Below are 19,903 nucleotides of genomic sequence, written 5' to 3'. Positions count from 1 at the left end.
CAATGGAAAACCAAAATCAATAGAATCCATCAAATATTTCTTTCATCTGGAAGGACCTACAGCTTCTTCAAAGTACCATAAGAGAAATCTTCTTATTGTTGCCCACATGAATTGGCCCCTTCATTCTGATTAATATGCAGGCCACAGATGCATTTTTGCCCATTTGCTTTAACTGTGATTTAGGATTTCTTTTCACTTTTCGTCTGCATGCATCAGGACCAAAATTCCCATGTACGTTACATCGATTTGGAGCATCCGATCAACTTTTAAGCCTGACTTGTGGCTCGCATGGTTTACGCTGTCATTGCTCCCGCCTTAGTGTGTTGAATAAATCACAACTTTCTGAGCTGCATCCTGGTATCAAAACACCATCCTAGTTAAAATATGGTTAGTAAATAAAAGAGTCGTTTGTCTGCTTTAGTAATTATTGGTTATTTTATTGATCTTATATAATTTTCCACATTGTGGTGTCACCTCCTGTGATGTGATCATGCAAAATGGCCATGTGATGTCTCTTTCTGTGATGTCATTGATAGAATACGATCACTTCTGCTACCACAGGCATCTTGGTGTATTGATATCCAACTGCCACTGTGTCTTTTTGGCACACACTACTTTAAAGTAGAAAAAAGAAACACCCAGATACAAAAATGGGCAATGGAAAGGAGAAGGGGAAAAAAACAGCATACCAGCGGTTCCTCCATGGTTCATGAGTTTACCTACAACAAATCTGGAAATTCCTCTTTGTGACTAATCCCAGCTGACAGTGTCAGGATGGGTTATGATATGTTATGATAGGTTATTTATAACGCGCTTAATACCCAGAGGTTTCTAAGCGCGGTCCGTGTTGTCTTGCTTCCAAGGCGAGCACGTTGCCCCTGAGCTATCCTCCCGAGATATACATAATAAAGTGTTGGTGTCGGGGACAAATCAAACATGACACCTTTTGGCTCAAATTCATAATGAAAGGGAACAACACACAACTGCATTTTTGCTCAGATTACAGTCATTGCTGTAGTTAGTTCTATCCTCTTATTTTTTTCTTTTAAATGTATTCATCAAGCGATGAAGCCCGCAGGCATCAGGGCGCACATTAACACAAAAGGACAACATCAAATACGGGACACAGGACTAGTCCGAGCAGGAGAATTTACTCAAATAAGCCAGTTTTCAACCATTTCCGAAAGGAAAGAAGATTCCTTTCTTGATGCAAGTCAATTGGAAGGGGGTTCCATGCAAGTTCCACTGGAATTGGAAAGGAGCGGCCATTCCCCCTCACCCACTTAGTTCTATGACACACCAAGATATTGGTATCGCAGAAGCATAAAGCTGTTCTTGGTTCATATTATACCAATCCTTGTTTGAGATAAAAAGGAGCTACATCGTAAAAACACTCGTGGGTCAGAGTGTTTACTTTAAACTGTACTCTAACAGCTACTGGCAACCAGTGCAAATCCTTCCGAGAGTCAGATACTTGCTCTCCCCTAGGAATGTTCTTAACAATCCTGAGGGCCTCATTGTGTACCACCTGAAGCCTTTGAATACTGCCATTACTGACTTCACCTCAAGAGTGTGTTGCAATAATGAATTCTAGGCACGATTATGGCTCTTACCAAAGCTTTGCAGTTTCTACTGGAAATGAAAGGTTTCATTTGTCTCAGCAATCTCAGATGGTATTGTGAGCTTCTAACGATACCTTCTGTATGTGTCTCAGCACCAGGTGATGACTCAAACTAAACACCCAAAGTGTTTACTTTGTTCTGAAATAAAATACTGCTGTTCTTAATATTAAAGTACACATATCTTGGGTCATGTTTAGCTCTAGCCTGTGATGATCCAAAGATCATAAGCTCCGTTTTTGAACTATTCGCGTTCGTCCCATACACTGAAATCCAGTGGCACATTCTTTGCCACACTTCCTGTTCAGAGTGATATAAGGCCTGTCTCGCTATTTGCAATACAGTAACGACGACAGTGACTGGCCCACATCTACCTGGTCTGGGGTTATAGTGTGCCAGGTCACTCCTAAGGGATATAGTACCCTTCCTACTATTAATGGCATTATGCACTTTTCACTGGTAAGGAGTTGCAGTCCCTTGGGGATCCAGAGAGGGTCCAACTCATAGTACCTTTCCTCATCCTTAGCCACAGTAAATAGGCTAGCCCGCCCAGTTCACCCATGACCTCCCAGACCTCTCCCCTCCTGCGTTTGGTTTGTATCCTCTCAGGTAGACTTGCTGTTGCCCCTAGTCTCTGGTTTGTCCTTCTACTTCCTGATTATGGCACCTAAAAGGCTGCTTCTTCTCCTTCTGGTGTGCCTGCTTCCCTTACTCATAGTTAGTCTGTTTCTCCTGGCTTCCCTGCAATGTATGCTACTGATTTGCTCTCTGGACTTTGATAGACCTATCCTCCTTGTTTTCTCTGTATTCTCCTCCCTGATTGGTCTTGTTCTATTTCTATGTGACTATTTCCATTGCTCTGTTTGTCTGATTACATTCTTTGCCCTAACCACTGCTGTTTTGCAGTTTATTGAACTTTTGAAAAGCCCAGCTGAAATCCTGACACCAGACAGAAGTCCTGCCTCTTTGCATGTTCATCTTTGCCCTGCTGTGGTTCCTTCTGTCTTTGCAACGCAGCATTCACTGAATTCCCTATATGACATGGATTGGGGTGCCAGCCTGTGACAGAATATTGCAACCCACATCTTTCTGGCTTGTTCGCCATACAGGGTGCTAATTTAGCCTTGCATTGCTGAGGTCCGTCTGGCATTCATTACATTACATTTGTTATGCGCTCTATTGGCACTTAGACATAAAGGCGCGGACTGGAAAGAGAGACAACACAAACAGAAAGCGGTAGAAGAAAAAAAAGAGCAAAGGACCCACAATAACTGTTTACTGGTTCCCCAGCAAAAAAGGGATGCATATGATATCGTCAAAAAACAGACTGGCCAGAAGTCAGAATGGTGTGAATCCTGTAACCAGTTCATCCATGGTGTAGTAAGCTCAGGAGAAAAGGAGAGTTTTCAGTCCTTTCTTGAAGGCTTGGAGAGAATTGTGACTCCTCAGTCTTGCAGACAATTTGTTCCAAAGGGAAGGGGCCTTCACATTGAACGCTCCATTTTAAGCCTTTGAGGTCTTGCATCTTGGCTGTATTATCAAAGTCTGATTTCCTGATCTAAGAGTTCTTTGATTGCACTTCTCTTTTATATGGCTTTGTAGATATGCAGGCATTATGTGTAGCCTGCATTTGAATGCAATGACTAGCACTCTAAAATTGATCCGTGATTCAATATGAAGCCAATGAATAGAACGCCTGGCCTCTGTTACCTGACTATGCCTAGGAACTGAGAACTACTCTGACGCCCAGTTCTGAGCAACCTGCAGCCTGCGCAATTCTCGCCGACTGATACCCAGCAGTAGGCGGCATGCAATAATCCAGCTTAGCACCGATTATTGCCCTTGCAATTGTCTCTGCACTTTCTTGGGAAATCCTGGGCCTCAAATGAGCCAACAATTTGACGTAATGTACTACGCCCGCCACCACTGTTGAAACATGTGCCTTCATACTCAGTGTGGGGTCCAAAGTCACTCCCAGAATTTTAGTTTTGGGTAAAGGAGATATAATATTGTCTCCCAGTTTAAAGGAGCTATTGGCTTGATTTTAGTTATTTAGTGCCTTTGGGCTACCTACAATCAACAGCTCTGTCTTACTTCGATTCAGAGCTAGGAAGTTATCCAACATCCACCTTTCAATCAGTAAGAAGATTCTGTTAACCTCCAACTCATCTTTCTCATGATGTCCGGTTAATGAGATGACACATTGGGTGTCATCTGCATAGTTTGAAAACACAACCCCCTCCTCCTCTAACATGAAGAAGAAAGGGGCCATGAACAGATTATAAAGAGAAGGCGACATGCTTGTCCCTTGTGGTACCCCATACAGAACAGATAGTGGAGTAGCTTCCGCTGAATCTGAGCAGACTCTGCTAGTTCTATGCTCCAAAAATGAGGCAATTCACAGTGCTTCTGAATCAGAGAGATTTTCAACCTCCTGTAATCTGGGTATGAGGATGGAGTGTTCAATCAAATCAAATGCCACTGATTGATCTAATGAAATAATCAGGGACAGACCGCTTCTGTCCATTTCTCCCAGAAGTTTCGTTTTCAGCTCCACAAGAGAGGTTTCCATCCCATATTTCTTTCTGAATCCTGACTGGTTACAATGGAGAATGGGATAAAGATCCAGATGCTCTGCTAACTGACCATAGGCCACTCTATCCAAAGTTTTAAGTAGAAAGGGCGTGTTCGAAATAGGTTGAAAATTAAGTGGGTTGTCCCTTGCCAGTTCCGGTTTCTTAAGAATGGAAGTGACCATCGTAGATTTTTAGCTCATCTGGTACGTTGCCTTCCTTCAAGGAGGTGTTTATAAAAGTACACACTGCTTCGATAAGCTGCAGTGGACATGTTTTAATAATCATAGAAGAGCAGGCATCTCCTCTACACTGTGAGGGTTTCATTTGATCTATTATTTGTTTTAGTTCACTCTCCGTTATAGGATGAAAGTTAAATTGAGGAATTGAAGGGTCATAACTAAACCCTTTGTTCGGTTCCTTGCTAGGAGAGATAGTTATCTTTTTTTCTAGCATTGTTGTCCGAATGTTATGTAACTTATTATGAAGGCCTTCTTGTATGAGTTGACACCATTTCTCATCATTTTGTATGTGAGGGTGCAGGAGTAATCTCCTGTTCCTTTAATAACTTAAATATTTCCCTTGTATTTGACTTTGCAGTATTAATGCCATTGTTGTGAAAGTCTCTTTCTGCTTCCAATATAGACTTTTTGTACTCTTGCACTATATTTTTATACCTAGCTAAAAGGACTAGATTATGTTCCTTTTTCCACGCAAAGAAGGCTTTGCTGACCTCCATTTTTTTTGTTCTGAGATCCGCAGAAAACTATGCCTTGCTTTTGTGCTCGTCATCTTTTATCTTTTTTAACTTTAGTGACGTCAGCTTATCTGATATGCAGGCCAAATTGTTCATCAGCATTACAGCCACATCCTGGGGAGACATTTCTGCTTGAAGGTTTAGAAGTTTGTTATTTAACACTGGTTCAATATTATCAACCGTAATCCGTTTTAAGATTCTGCAGGCACAATTTAGGTTGATTAATTGCAAGTTTCATATTATTCCCAATTAGGCACTATTCTAGTTTTCAGAATTATTACCTCCTGTGTCTCCATTTACACAAATATTGCCTAATACTATAGTTTTACAGCTGATATCACCTTCTCCAACCTTCATGTAAGAGTCGGGACACTGTACGGACCATAGGACAATGGTGTAACTCTGCATTCAGAGTCTCCTGGAACTGAAGCCTCATCAGGTAGATCAGGACATTACCATGGGTTTTCAAGGGGGTCTGCAGCTCCCACCCTCTCCCGGTCACAAGTGGCTCATGAACCCAGCAAAATTGCCTTGGAAGTCTGACTTTCCTGTGCTGCAAAGGGCCCTTTAGCCGTGCAATGGAGTCAGGGAGAAATTGTATTGAAGAGACATGGGCAAATATGGAGACAATGAAGTGCATGCATGTTACTATAAAGCAGAGCATGTACAGACAACTGGGAAGAAGGTGCTGAAGATGTGGGGTAAAGCTAAGAACCAGGTTCAACCGGGGTATCAAATGAAGGCAGAAAATATGCAAATGGCATGGGCCAGCAATTGTCAGACAAGGGCAAGCTGAGATCCGTGGAGGGCCCACATGTCATAAGAAGGCAGAAAATGAGCCCAGATAGGCAAAACATGTCTTTTGGTAACCTTTGTAACTAGCTTCAAAATGAAGCAAGCTCAATGTGTGCCATTCAACCTAGAAATAATACCACATTGTGTAAAAGTGTAAATATTAGGTTATACTCGCTCAACCCCACGTTGTGCCAGAACCTTTTGTAGATGGTTGAGGTGGTTCCTTCCTTTCTGGCCTTTAAATATAGTTACATTCTGCTCACCTGCTCTTTCCTTGGAATCATTAGTTAGCTCTGGCATGAAGCTTTGCAGAGAGATTGGGCAAAGAGCAATACCTAAGTAGGGACCAGAGATATTGCAAATTCTAGATTGAAGTGTTACTATACAAGTTACCGTACCCGGCTACCCCAACCCTGTATTTCATGCTCAGCTATGCCTTCCTGCAGGTACAGCACCCCAATAGGCTAAGCCATAAGCCATCGGGCTTTGTGGGGTACATTGAGGAATCCAGACTGCAACATGTATCTTTCAGGCTCCTCATGTCACTGCTACTAACCCCCTCAAAGGTTCAGAAGTTAATAGACAGCCGTCAAACCAGGTGAAAGGTTGTGGGTGAGTGTTGGGGGGAATTTCATTTTGGCAGAGGGCAGTATGCAATGTGTCAGAGGAGTTTGAAGCTGGCGGGAGATACTGGGGTAGACATTTTGTAGAAACAACTAGGGATTGTGTCCGTGCCCCAAACATGTGACAAACACCTTCTAATGCCCCAATGAGCGTTGCCCCAATTGGCAAAACTCCCAGCTAGCCACTGAGCACAGCACTTGAGTAGGCTAGAGTGAGGGTTGAGCTATTTCTCAGCCTGGCAACCCATACCCCGACAGCCTCTATGATAAATTCTGCAAGACTTTTCAAACCCGGTGACAGTCTTTCTTCACTGGAATGTTAATCACACCATCACAACGAAACCAAACCGTAGACTGCCCGGGTATGGCCCACCTATCTCATACTTCTCAATAAACACAACTCGAAACACACACACCCAAAACATGCACACCCAAAACACGCATCACCACCTTCAATAGAATACAGCTGAGAGCCACGCAAAATTGGACCAGATGTTCACATAATCTAACCTTTCTGACTCTCCCACTCCCTTGAAAATATGTCAACCGACCCATTCTCTGACCAGATAACTATGCTGCTAAGGGACCCAGCCATCCCCTACCTCCTGCTGGCTAAAAATGCACACACACATTTTCGAAATCCTTTTCTCACTTCTCACCTCTCTGACTACGGTCTTCCAAAGGGTGTTCATCCTCATAGCACTTCAAGGCCCTAAAGATGGCAGTCAGCGCTATACACATGCCATATCACATAACATACTACAGGAGTTGAAATGGCTGACTGGGTCTCCATATCTAAAGCAGCTGGTTCTTGAAGCAACAGTTCTCGCCTCCCATAATCCTCTGCACCTAGATTTTGGTAACGAGTGGAGCCTCCAGACTGCCCACTTCCCTCAGCTCCCAATCACCAGATCCTTGTGGCACATGGGATAACATGTATCTATTTAAAAGAGAGAGGTAAGGAGAAAGAGATAGCGGTGAAAGTGAAAGAGAGCAAGAGCAAGAGAGATATAGAGAGTTGGAGATGGGAAAGTGGAGCAGACAGATGTAGAGATAGAGAGAGACAAAAAAAGAGAGAGATACAGAGAGATGCAGACAGACAGAGACAGACAGACAGAGGGAGAGGAAGAGGGAGAGGAAGAGGGAGAGGGAGAGGGAGAGGGAGAGGAAGAGGGAGAGGAGAGAGAGAGAGAGAGAGAGAGAGAGAGAGAGAGAGAGAGAGAGAGAGAGGCAATGTAAGAAAGTGTAATGTGATCCGTTTGCAAGAGTCTAGTGGTAGGAGTCCAGCGAGAACACCAGGTTGTAAGGCCTTTTTCATGTATTTCTATGACTGATAATGTCTTGTGATTACTTACATCAAGTTATTTATCTGTTTATAAAGCGCTAAAGCCTGCAGGCCTCAGGGCGTTACATATACACATTGGAACTAAAAAGACAGGACGACATGCAGATGAGAGGGGGGTAACCAAGTGATAAATTGCATGCCATGTTATGATATGCTATATGTGGTTTCAGGTTTATCTGCCCATCAACTCTGATTGATTCTCGCACTAAAACACTCAAATTGTATGTTCAACACACAACACACATATAGCAACTAAGCCACCGGCACTTGGCAGTCAACCCAACAGACATCGACCATCTGAACACTACAACGCTACTATCAACTTACATACCGCACCTCAGGCCAATGCACCTTGAAACACGTGTGTATAGGCGCGTTATAAATGCCATATCATATCATATCACCCTAGCACCACAAGCACGCAAGGCTCCCCTTTACACAAAAATGCCTCTATGATCTAATCACAGGACACCTAAAAAATCAGGGTGTGTCTTGTCTGCACTACCAACACAACCACAAAGCTATGTTGTACTTTCCCTCTCTGCGCAGAAACCTTAGCCATCCCCTTCCCTTTCAGATCCTAGTGCCTGGAGACCATGCAGATGGAACAGAGCACAGTACAAATCTCTATACCACATCACACTATATCTGAAACATCCGGTATGTTAAGGTAACTACATTAAAAAAAAAAAAAAACCTTTTCATAACTCTGTATGGGTTGTCTATTTTTCAAATTGTATAACGAGGGAACCTCTTTGTCAATATGTGTACTATTGTAAGACAAGGGGGATTGTCAACAATACAAATGAACTTGCAAGTCCTCTGGGTGTTGCACGTGTTCAGTTTTGCCAGTGGTGTAACGTAGATCGATGATGCCAAGAGAACAAGAAGGCAAACAGCTAATGCTGGAAGCATTGCACTTGCTTAAAAACACTCCTCTCTTTCAATAAAAGGGGAATAATTTGGAATGTGCAACATAAGAACGACAGCTATCACAGAGGGGGTCTTTTGTGCATGGGCTGTACTAATGGCAAATGCGACCCCAAGTTTCCTTTGCTAAATAGCAACAAGTAGGGACTCAGCATGTTAGCACCAACCTGTTTTTAATAGACTGACTTCTGTGGAATCACCCACATGCTCTCGACATAAATAATGTACAAAAAATGGCATCATTAGTAATACACCTCTGTTGAATGAAACTGAAGATCCTCTTACTATGCTGTATCATTTTTTTTTTTTTTTTTTTTACTGTTCAAAGCGCAGACCTAGCTTGAGCTCAGAGTGTGGGGAGCCGGCATTTGGGCTGGCATCTTTTAACAGTAGCGCAGTACAGTGAGGTCTGTGCGCCAACATGTGCGTCCATTGGAATAAGTCCGTGGTCAGGTGTTGTTGAAAGAGCCATGTTTTGAGAGATTTGCGAAATTGGAGAATTGTGGGGGCATTCCAAGCCGACAACGGGATTGAGTTCCAGAGGGTGGGTGCACGACAAGAGAAGGATTGCTTGCAGGTCCTCTTATTGCGGACGAGTTATGATTCAAGGTGGCTGGTCGGTTTTCTGTGCGAGGAGCGTGTGCCACCAGATTTGTGGAGCTTAGTCGTGCTACTCGTGACGGCTTTGTAGATGATTCATGCAGTCTTGAACTGTACCCTGACTTGGAGTGGAAGCCAATGCAGTTAGCGTCGGATGGGTTAACTCAGTCACATTTCCATACGCCTATAATAAGACGTGCTGCTGCAGCGTGGTGGTCTACTTTTAGGGGAGCCAAGTGAGCCCCGTCAGGAGAGCATCTCCCCCATCGATGTGCGAGACAACAAGGGCCTGCACTGCAGTCCGGAAATCCTGCAGCAGGATACGCAAGATGACCAACTCTCCTCTAGGACTGTTTGGACACTTCTTCCTCTTTTTGCCAAACTTGGGTGCATTATATTTTTGTCATCTGGTTCTTTTTAGGCGATTAATGAGTTTTCATTTCTTTTTTTTCATGTAGGTATACATGCCTAATGTTCTTATGTTTATGAATACAATGTTTGGATTTGCTCTCAGTCTGTAGGTTACTTGTTGATGACATTTTGCCTTGTCTTTATTGTATCTACTTATATCTGTTAGTAGGCAGTATCTGTGCACCTTCTGTATAGGGTTGTGACCCGTTATTTTCATATTAGGAACTAATGTGAACATGGAAAGTAAATTAGAAAACGGAGCCTCGAAGATATATCCAAAACGATTGTCCGAGTGTAAGAGCTGCGTAGTTAGATTTGGGTAAAAACCAGGACACAAAGATGAACCGCTATACGTGTGCATTCTATTTCATCTCTCTAGATGGCATAAGTAGAAGTGAAGTGTGCACCATTCTATTGTCAGTGTGGTCTGCCCCAATAAAAGACATAAACACCGTTCTCGGGATATCGCTTTTGCAAGACTCTAGGGCCACATTGCTGCTGAGGTGGATGGATTTTTGGGTGAATTACCTCTGGCAGTCGTTACCATTTGTGGTAATCTGAAGCATTACCGCCATGCTTCCCTTTACATCAGGAAAAGAAACCTCAAAAACGTCTTGGGCACATCTCCACCGCTTGTTGGGGGTGAGGGAGTTAAAATGTGGTGCTGTTTTCAGGAGGTACGTCGCCTATTATCAGGCTGTATTTCCCGCCAGCGCAAAGCACTCCTGGTCTATATTGTGTCGGGTGGCAAAAGCAGGTCATATTTTCACAGTACTGCCTGATTTACTATTCATGCCACAGCTGTAAAGAGATCCTGTGTGTGGAAAATAGACTTATACTAAATATATTTACACCAGTTCCTCTAGTAATTTAATTTGAAAAAATCTGAGCAATTCATGGACTACATTCCAGAAATTCGAGCTGAATTTTCTAAGTTCACCTTTACATTTTTTTATTTGTATTTATTTGTTTCTATAACGCTGCAGCCCGCGGGTATCAGAACGCATTACAATTAGACGAGGACAGACAAAGAAGACAGGAGATAGCAATATCTTACGGTCATGGTACCAGTGCAATTATGAGGGGTTAGCGTTTGTTTTGGTACTTAAGATAGTCGTCTATTTAAATAGCAAGTGTTTCAGTTTCTTTCTGAACTGTAAGTAGTTGGATTCTAGTCTTAGGTGGCCCGGGAGTTCATTCCATTTAGTGGCTGCTTTGGAGGGGAACGCCCTACCTAGTCCATTGTTTTTTTTTTGTAGCAAAACCTTCTTGGATATTGCACAATTGACTGGGTCTGTGCCGAAAGCAGTACGTTCAAATTTACAACTAGAAATCCAACAGTAGTTCTAGATCCATACTGCTCAACTCACATGCATTCAGCGGGTGTCATACACAAGGTATTCCCCCTACCAGGGGCTCAATAGGGACTCACATGCCAAAAGCAAAATTATCTCATTTCATCCACCCTTGAGACTCAAAAAGGTTTAAGCAGTATCCAAATACATTATTTCTTTATATCTTTAGTTAAGATAACATCAAAAGTCAGTAGTGTACCCACTGCAACACACTGAACTAATTCCTCAAACGTTTAATCTCAAGTCACAAACAATCGATAAATGAGTCGTAGCATACCACGTTTGTGCACATTTTTAAATTATCTTACTAGCAAAAGTACCCGTTCTCTGAACGGGTTCTGTAGACAAACATTATAACACTCATCAATTGTTGAAAATGAAGGATCGGGTAGGTCGCTGTTCCGCCTCACCCTGGCATGGTGCAGTTCATTCTGCTGCAAATAGCTCAGAAAGCGTGCATCCTAGGGCCTTGAAACGTGGTTTTATGGGATCTTGAGTTTTGTTCCTTGTGTCGGGACCAGTTGAGAAGCAACATTATTTGTTTGCCTTCCCGGTGAACATGGTTTACAGATTTGTCGGCAGGCACCATCTCGCAAAAATGCTCCGGAAAAGTAATTTCACCTGATGCAGCAAACATTTGGAAACTTCTGGAATGCTACCTGTCTCCATCTTTGCCTCTAAGGTTCATTCACCTCTCATACATTTTTTGTTTCCCTTCCCGATGAACACGGTTTACAGATTTGACGGTAGGCACCATCTCGCAAAAATACTTTGGAAAAGTAATTTCACCTGATGCACAAACATTTGGAAACCTCTGGAATGCTACCTGTCTTCATCTTTGTCTCTAAGGTTCATAGCCTCTCATACATGTTTTGTTTCCCTTCCCGGTGAACATGGTTTACTGCTTCGGCAGCAGGCCGCAAAGCCACAAACACATTTTGACTTTTGTTGAAATCCAGGGAAAGGGGTGGGATGTCCAAATGTCATGTAGCCAGTAATGTCCGAAGGGTCCTAACGGGTAACTATGCAAAGTTTGGTGCAGATTGGTGAAATAGTGTGGAATTGCATAAGGAAAAACGCTTCGCTAAGCCACAAACCCACAAACAAAGTTGGAATTTTGCCAAAAGCAGGGGAATGGGTTGGGGTGTCCAAATGTCATGTAACTAATAATGTCCAGAGGGTTCTAACGGGTAACTAAGCAGAATTTGGTGCAGATTGGTGAAACAGTGTGGAATTTTATAAGGAACAACGCTTTGCGCCACAAACCCACACACAACCTTTGACTCTGATATGTATAGATTAGATATTGCAGAAGTGCTACATGCCACCACAGGGACACTGCAGTATGAGTAGAACATGCTATTGTTGGAGGGAAAATTGGAGGGCCTAAGGAAAAGTAAGACAGTGGTTACTCACTAAAAAACAACAGTAGAAAGTACGGTGCCTGCACCCCATGCTTCCTTCTCTTTCTGTCATTACTTGTGTCCTGAGATTATAACTTAGCTAAGTTCACTGAGTATGGTTTTCGCTCTCAGCTACTGTTGGTTGAATGAGTGAAGTTGCAGCAAGTGCCGACAGCCACATAATAAGTCGTGAAGCACCATTTGACCAGCAGACACCAGTTCATCAAGCAGTAATGCTTGCATCAATGATCATCAGCTTTGAAGTGGCACACTCAGGGGCCAAGTCTGTGTTCCAAGCAGGGGCGTAGACTTTTGGTTTTCCTGGCGGGCTTTGGGGTGGGCCGCCAGCTAAAAAAAAGAAAGTCCCATTGTAACATATGGAGACTTTCATGCAAGTGGCCTTTCCTGGGGCAGGGAGGGGGTGTACTCAGTTCTACTGGGTCCAAGCAGAGTCCTAATAGTGCACTCCTTACTGTAACTGCACTGGTCACCTGGCTACCCTCTGATCTCGGGCCCAGGTTCCCTCACCCACCAGCTGCACACCTGCACTGCCTCCCAGGCAACCCTTGCACTTGGGGGCTGTTTTTGTATTCCTACAGTCCCCATCAGCTCTTGACACTTGACGTCTGCACTTACTCCTGCACTTGCCAACAGCTGACTGCACCTTTTTACCTATTATTATTTTTATTTATTTATTACTGTTGCTCCTATGTACTGCACTGCCCTCGCTCCCTTCCCCACTGCACTTGCCCTTTGCCCCTCCCCCTGCACTTGCACGATCTCAATGTCACCTGGCCTAGTAAGATCGTTGTTTCTGTCTTCCCTCTGTTCCCCCCACCCCGCTCTTGCCACGTCGTGCCTTGAAACACTTGTATAGAGGCGCGTTATAAATGCCATATCATATCATATCATGGATGCACACTGTATCCTTTCCTAACATTGCTGCATGCTGCACTGTGTCAAAGTAAGCAGTTGGGGCATTCACCAAATTAATAGAGTCATAAACACCAAAGGAAACAAACAATGCAGCAATTTTGTATGCCATAAAAACAGAACAGCTGTTTTACCGAGTAACCCCAGTGAGATTTTTACCTGCAGAATAATAAATGCTATGCTGTTATTGGGGGGCGCAGGGGGTGGTTGTGAAGTGTACATCCACCTGTTGGCATGGTGATGCTTTTAGGTCCTGCGCTGAGATGAACATGCAGAAAGACCAGAGGGTTTTAGCAAGAGTTTGTGAAAAGATCCAGGTCTAGATGCTCTTTAGTTGAATCCGGAATATGTACATCCTTTGTGAATGATGGGTGCAGATGGCAGCTGCCATTAATGCCAACTAGTCTCTATGCATGGAGATATATATGGGATTTATAAAGCACACATTTAGCTGGAAAGCCATTGGGTTGCTTAGTATGGCATCATCGGGGACACACCCAGGGGGTTACAAGTAAGACTGCAGGGGTAGCCGGGGTTCCAGGATGGATAAGGGGAGCAGGGGAGGGGAGAGCCTGTGAGAGGGTGAATTAGGATGAATTAGGTTTGAGTGGAGCATTCCGTGATTGGCAATGGGCGTATGGTGGTGTTTGAGCATCAGCGAGTGCCCCTCCTCTTATGTCTAAAATGCCAGGCATTCCTTACCTCCCGTAAGGCCATCCTAGTGTGGCCACCACAGGAGTACTGTTCACCACGTCCATCCCTGTCCCCCATTGCCTTACTGCCGGTATGAGCATCCTTCCTCTTCTGCCTGAATATCAGAGGATGGTGTGCTGTTTCTTGCATGTGTGCAGCCGGTGTGATTGATAGGAGCAGTCGATGGAATGTTGCGATGCATTGTACCCTGGGCGCATGTGCTGAGTGAACCTCCCATTAATGCCAGTTAGTTCTTATTGAACAAAACAATTATGTTACAATAAAATTAAAAGAAAATGGGTCCCACTGTCATGAGGCTTTCTGGACATCACCCTGCGTCTTGTAGGTTAACTTTTCTCTTTGAATTTGTGAATTTAAGCTTTCGATGGCCAGTATGCTGCTGGTGCAAAGCCAGGACTGGCTGTTGTCTTTGTTCATGATATGGGGTTACTTGGGGTTGGCAGCTATTCATAATTAGCGTATGGAGATCCGTATTGACCTCCTCTCAGCCAATCAGAATGTTTAGAGTGCAGCCAATAACCACTGGTATTGACCATGTTCTGAACAATCTGCCCTCAAAGGCAGATAGGGAATCCACAATGCAATCTCCTGGCAAGATTTCTTACAAGTAGACACTTGCTTTCCGAGAGGAACTTTTTTTGGCTGCAACATCCTATTTAACAGGGGAAGGAGAAAGCTAAAATATGGGGAAATTATTTTGCTTCCTTATAGAGAAATCATTTATGCTTATGTTAAACCTATTTCAGTTCAACCAAGTTTGCAATATCCTTTAGGTGCTAAGGGTGTGAATGCTCATCCTGAATTCCCATAGCAAATCCCACATTGATGTTTAATGAATGAGAATGACCATTTGTTTTCAATACTACAAAATGGACCAACATTTAATTTACTAACTCAGTTTTCCCTACTGTTAAAGTAAAATATTTTGAATTCACCACCAAACGCCAAAACATCTGTTGCTACTAACACTGTGTGCTAATAGCCTTTCAGGCATTGAGAGCGGTCATTATCACCTTGAGGGCTGTCATTATCGCTTAAGATAATGACCCTTCCCCAACCTATTGCCCTCAGTTTTGCCTCCACCATTACTTAGTGGATGGTCAATATCCTGCAACAATGACCGCTCCCAACCATAGGGGTCATAACTAATTGATGCCTGGAGGGTGGCAGATGCTGGGAGAAAATAAACTGAGCAATCACTGTGGGCCTCATTACGAGAATACCGCTAAAAACAGAGTCATTAACGGCATGGAGGAAGTAGCGGGTCCATGCTCCCTTGACGCCGCTAAACATGCTGGCAGACACCCTAGCAGCCAATGCAGAAGAGGTTTTTGCTAATAGCCTCAAAAAGGAGGTCCAGCTGAGGAAGAAGGAAATCCGTGAGGAGGTTGCACGCAAGGTGTCAGCGGTCGGCACCACCCCCCGCACAGTCAAAGACTGTAAAAGAAGGTGGGACGACCTCCGTCCCAGGGTCCGGAACATCCTGGCCAGCAATCGCAGGGAGGCCATGGCCAAAGGCGGTGGTGCCCACTCACCAGTGAAGCTGATGCGCTGGGAGGAAACCTGCAGCACAACCATCCAAATGGAGGCAATATAGGGCTTCGGCGAAATGGAGACGGGTGCTGCGACATCTGGAGATGGAGGTGAGTGACCCTGCAAACCCCAGTAGGCCATACCATGACGTAGTACAACTGATGTGAAAGTGAGCCAAGTCAAGCCAATGCATGGCCCATCATACACACATATACAGATCCATGTCCAGATGGAAGCCCAAACCCTGCCACAATTAAATGCATGCTGTGTGCCAATCCCATTACCAGCAGACACCCAACACACAGGGCCCATTTGCATGTCATACATCACAAAAACCTCAATACAATGGCATGCCACCTGGAACGCATCAGTGCCAAATGGAGACGCCACGGCTCATGTCAATATGCCCCCCCCCCTTGAAACTACCCTGTGTGACACACCTATAAGATTGCAATGCATGAGAAATGATATACTGTGCAGCACCAACTCAGGCATCTGTTACGCTCACCTGATATCCCCGGGGGCGTCTGGAAGGCTCTGAGATCTGGAACCCTGGATGCATAGTTGCCCAGTGCTGAATCATGAATCTGCAATTACAGAAGGGAGGATTTGTGATAACTGTCTCTAATGGATGAATCTCCCACCTCCCTCTGACCGATTCCCTTCCCACTGGGTTCTTTTCTCATCTTAGTTATTTGTAGGATGAGCTATCCGTCCTGCGTTTCTTGTGCAGGAGCGCTTGATGTTTGTTGGCGAACTGCCCGAGTTGCTTCACTGGTGCAGTACGCCTTCCTTGGGCCCAGGCCTGCTGTGACCCCGAATCTGCTGGTAGGCAGGTAGGTATGTTAACTGTAAGTCTTTGTTCTGTTTCTGGTGGGAATTCGTTAATCTCTTTATCTCCTTCTTTTCAGGTGCGAAGGTCTTGATGCTGGCGTGCCGGATGGAGAGGCACGTTTTCTAGGTAAGAGAAAGCGCAAAGCGCAGCGCCTTTATTGTCTTTTAAAGCTAACCTGTGCTTTCTTCTTCTTCTCCTCACAGGCCACTGTGGTGCTGCGAGTGGATGAGAGCGCGATGAAAAACAGGTGCCAGGAATCTGTTAAAGTAAGTACAGCGATGTGCGGTTGTTTAATATTGAAAGCGAACCTGAATATGTCTCTTTTCCTTTGCAGATGTGGCTGTGGCGTAGCACGATGGAATTCAGGTAAGACTGATGGAATTCAATGTTTTGGAAGTGCGTGTTCTAATATTGTTTTTCCCTTTCTCGTTATTGCAGGTCGCAATGTTCGAACAGCAGCTGTGGTAGCCGTTCGCTGGAAGTCCTTAAGCTAGTACTCACAGGCGAGTGATGTTTCTTCTTCTCTCAGTTTCCACAGATTGCAGCCCAGTTGAGATGCTGAGTGCTGGATGGTGTTTTCTCAGGTAAAACAGAATAATCTTGTTCTTGTTCTTGCAGGATTACAGGAAGATGCTGAAGACCAGGAGCTGAACACGGTGAGCGTCACACTGCAGGTTGTAGAATAACCTGAAGCGTGTTCTGCAGTCAGGGTGTGGTTTATACAGCCCAGGTAAAGTAGTATCAGGGAATGTAGTTCCAGGCCTGCCACACCCAAAACACTAGACAGCATGGCTTGGTTCTTAGAACTAGACTGTGTGGGTGCTTCCATGTAGGATGTAAAGGCCCATGTACTTAAATGGGACCTAGTTTGAACAACCCTTCCTTCCTACATATGAGCCTGGTGCCAAAGGCAGTGGTTTTAAGGCCCTCAGGGTGCTGGTGGGAGTCTGCTTGTGGCACAACTTGTGCCCCCTCACAGTGGTCATGACAGCATCTTGCATGCAACACCATCACTGATGCGCTGCATCTCTTCTTCCCCCACAGGCACTGATGCAGAAGCTGAAAGTTAGGACCCTGCCCCAAGGCCATCTACATCCAGGGCCAGATCACAGGGCACTGGCCATTCCACCTCTGGGGCAGCACCGCGGCCCATTGTGCAACCCAGGGCACGTGCACACGACGAGACTGCGACCACTGAGCTGCCAAAAACAGCTGAAGGGGAGGCTGATGGCACCCAGTCCGCTGCCACAAGTTCAGTGGGTGAGGCAGCAGCCACATCCCCACTAAGCGATGTGGATGTGGAAGCGGAGGAGTATGCAGACCTTGATGGAACAATCCATGTCGAATGTCCCCACACCCCAAGCCCCGCGTCTACCCCCAACACACCACTCAGAGCACACTGTCCAGCCCCATGCTGCATTCTGCAGTTCAACTGCACAGTCCAGATCTCACAACCACCCCAGAGGCCAGCTCTGCAATGGCCCACCCAGCCGCAGCACCCTCTACCTCCACAGCCCCCACTGACATTGAGGCACGCCTGTCAAGGGTAGAGGCCCAGCTGGATTTGATGATCGAGCTGGTGCACCAATATGTGGCTGACGAGAGATCCGTGAGGCCAATGCTGGGACCATTGCAGCCATTAATTCTAGTGCAGTCATGATCCGTGACAGTTTGGGGGCCGTCACGCAGGTCCTAACCAGCATGCTCCAAAACATGCAGCGCCAACACCCTGCACCGGCGGTGCAAATCCCATCCGAATCCACCCCATCGTCCGCACCTGCAAGCTCTGCTCCCTCCAGCCCTGTGCAGATGACAAGGCGCAGTGCTAGGCAGACCGAAATGCTGCCCCCGGACACAAAAAAAAATGGAAATAGTGTGGGGTGAGAATGGGTGAGGGGGGAGGTGGTGTTGGTGGTGTAGAGGGGATTAAGGGGGTGTTCATTTCGGGTATGGGGTGTTTGGGGGGTATGGGGTGTTTGGGGGATATGGGGTGTTTGGGGGATATGGGGTGTTTGGGGGTATGGTGTGTTTGGGTGTTTTCGGGAAGGGGTAAGGGCATGTGAGTGATGGAGGTGGGAAGCACTTTTTTGTAAATAATCTTAATACACCTGTTGTGTTCCAAATCAGGTAATGCCTGGACATTGTTTATTTTGTGTGTGTCCATTCAATTCACGACAGCGCACAGTGCCCAATTCCCCACACACCCTGTGTCCATGTCCATACGGTCCCAGTGCTCAGTGTAGCAGTGACACATAGCCATAGTAAGTCTGGAACTGGTATCTTCTGGATGTTGTGTGGTCCGGCAAAAACGCTCCGCAGCAACTGGATTTGAATCTCCTCTCTAGCTTCCAGTGGCTCTTTTTATGTCTTTTGAAAGTGGGTGTGTGCGCAGCATCACTAAGCCAACCCCTCTCTCAACTGATCATTGGTCAAGCTTTTCTCTCTTCCTTGATAGGGGAAAGGAAATGTGAGTCATGGTGATGCTGTTTTATGGCCTGCAGAAAGGACACTCCGATGTCAAATTGCACATAAATCTATATTTGACCCAAATACATATTCCACAGATACACAGTTGTTTGTCATTGCATACACACATCACGCATTACTGATGGGAGGCACTGTTCCGACCCTGGCGTTTCTAGGAGCTTGGGTAAAGAAATGGTAACTTTTTGCGCTTTTTAGTAGCTTCCCCATATCGGATTTTTCTCCAAATGTATACAATTGTGTGCAAGGCATGTGGGCATTTAGATAAGGAAGTGTCAGATTTTTAACCTGCATACATTTAGAGTAACAACCTCTTTTCCGCTCGTAAACCCCCAGATCATACCACCGGGTCCTAAAACCTCTTAAAATGTGGGCAGAAAAATCACAAGAATTATGGTATCATTTAGATAATTTTGACAAGTCTGCACCATGAGTTATACATCTTTCTTAAAATCATATTCTGGCCAACAGGGGTGTGTCTTCCCAGGTCACATGGTTGAGAAACCAGTTTGCCCACTTTCTTTAAGCTCAGCCTGTCCTCAGAGGGGGCTGCCCCTCCCCGTTTCTGCCAAGAGGAAGCCATTAGTCGACCTCCCCTATAAACCATCTGCCTGAGTCAAGGAAGGGCTTTGTTCAAAAGGAAGCCATTTACGACCACCCCAATAAACCATCTGTCTGGGCCTTTTTTTTAGTTTCTTGCAATCCCCTGGTAATTCAATCAGAGAGTGTGTGACCTCCTTTTGGCAGGAGCAACATAATGCAGCCAGGCCTGGGAATGCATTTGTTGGGCAAGCCCCCACTCCTGTCGGGGGTAGCTGTCTGGCAGAATCCCAGTTTCCTTAAGCCAGGTTTCAGGTAAAATGTCACTTTTTGTTCCCCAGTTTAAGTCAATACAAGTTTTACATATGCAGCTAGAATGCTGATTCTAAGTTCAAAACTATGACATTTTAACAGTTCCAAACTATGTGACACTCAAAAGTAGGTCACTCAGTT

This window comes from Ambystoma mexicanum, chromosome 2q (genome assembly GCF_040938575.1).
Source record: "Ambystoma mexicanum isolate Mex_15411 chromosome 2q, UKY_AmexF1_1, whole genome shotgun sequence".
Classification (NCBI taxonomy): domain Eukaryota; kingdom Metazoa; phylum Chordata; class Amphibia; order Caudata; family Ambystomatidae; genus Ambystoma; species Ambystoma mexicanum.
The sequence above is the reverse complement of the archived record's forward strand: the minus strand, read 5'-3'. Positions refer to the sequence as shown.